This window comes from Bidens hawaiensis, unplaced genomic scaffold (assembly GCF_021521415.1).
Source record: "Bidens hawaiensis isolate Kalapana, Puna unplaced genomic scaffold, B.hawaiensis_p1.1 tig00023305_1, whole genome shotgun sequence".
Lineage (NCBI taxonomy): Eukaryota > Viridiplantae > Streptophyta > Magnoliopsida > Asterales > Asteraceae > Bidens > Bidens hawaiensis.
This window is the reverse complement of record NW_027493655.1, coordinates 158,978-160,954: the sequence shown is the minus strand read 5'-3', so window position 1 is coordinate 160,954 and position 1,977 is coordinate 158,978.

The following is a 1,977-nucleotide window of genomic DNA, read 5'->3' as shown; positions in this document are numbered from 1 at the left end:
ATTTCATTTGAAGCAACCCCACTTCTCTTTCACATAGGTGATTATCCATAAATTATTAAAAGCATTAAGGTTATAATAATTTACACAAATCATTAACCGTATATTATGCTTAGCCTCACAACATGTCACTGTAATTATAGGAATGGACTAGAAAGTAATCAGACTCCCGTTATAATTTAGGAGGATATATATATATATATATATATATATATATATATATATATATATATAACCTTATGTGTTAACTTATACATAAGCTATGCCCCCCACAATGACCACCCTTAGATATATAATTAGGTTGTCCTATTGAACTTAGATCTTGGGATCTCCAGTCAACTAAGTTAGGTTTTCCTTTATATACCATTTTTCATAGGCTTTAGTCTCATTCCACAACTTGATCTCTACTAAACCCTTAGGTTGTTGGATCCATAACATCATCTTTGACTTTGTCTAGTCACTACAGATAACTCGCGTAGTTTAGATCAATTGTCATGATGTGTTCTTAACTTATAAGTTAACTAACATTTACACCCATCGTTGAGAAAAAAGAACTCAAAAACACAAAGAGATCGGGACTTGTAGCTCTTTCCAATGTGTACCAATATCACTTACCTTAAAGAAGCTAGTAACAACTTTCTCACCTAAAACTTGTATCAAACTAAAAAAGGTCTTAACTTTGCAAAACAAAAAACTCTATACCTTAGTCCTAGCGCCATAAGCTACAACAATCAATGTGGCGCGGCCGTCAAGTTATTTCGTGCATTGTTAGAAGCTTGTGATACGGATTTGCTAATTCAGTAAAAATACCAACTCATTTGTAATTAACTTATCAAATGCATACACACTATACATGTCTGCTATACTTAAATCTTGCAAAGTCACATAACCGTATAATTCATTAGCTAATGCAGCGGCTCTTTGTTTAAAAATCCGGCAAAGTTGCCAACCAATCACAATCCGAGTTTGAAGCCATCATTTGGGGTTGGGGGGCACCTTGTAAAACCTGCTAAACATTTAAATCATTAGGTAAACTTAAGTCAAAACATAAAAACAAAAACAGTGTAGAAAAGCATACAAAACCACATCTTTCAACATGGTCTTGATTAACTTGGCATGGAGTTGTCAGTTAAATTACAAACTTTTATTTCCTTACATGTTTTGAGCATTTATTATGAACAAAATAAATAGGCAAAAAAATAAATAAAACTTACCAGCATTACATGAAAAGTCATTTCAGATCATTATGTTCAACACCATATAAAACCATAACCATAACCTGTAAAAAAAGCCACACAAACACCATCACTATAAATTAGCAAATCCAAATTCCAAAACAATTGAATCTTTCCCATAAACTCTTTAAAAAACTTCCAGCAAACCTTCCTCATTTATTATTGGAAATACATAATTTCCTGTAAGCAAGTCTAAACCAAAACTTGAAAATTATACCTAAATAACCTTCATATTAAGCATGAAAGAATTGAAGTTCATGATAAAATCAGTTAGGGACGAGCGTTTCCGGTACCGATACTGAATTCGGTACCATTGGTACCGAGTTTTGAGTTTTCGGTATCGGCACAGTACCGGTATTTATCGAATTTTGCATGAAATACCGATATCGGTACCGATACCAAACCGAACATTTCGGTACCGGTACCAAATATTTCCGAATTTCGGGATCGGGGTTTTTGGGATTGGTACCGGTGGGTACCGGTATATCCCGAGCTCATCCCTAAAATCAATAATCGAGTCAGCTTAATTTAAGCATAATGTATTATAGTTAGAATGCTCAACCTTGGCTTCTTCTAGTCAAGTCTTTCCTCTAGAGATGCCAACGTTTAACCACGTCACTGACTTTGATGAGATAAAGATAGCGGACACAAAAGTCAACAATCTAACTTTAGAAAACTATCACAGCCTTTTAAAAACCCAAACGGACAGAGAGACATTTCATCGAACACCTGTCATGCACCAGAG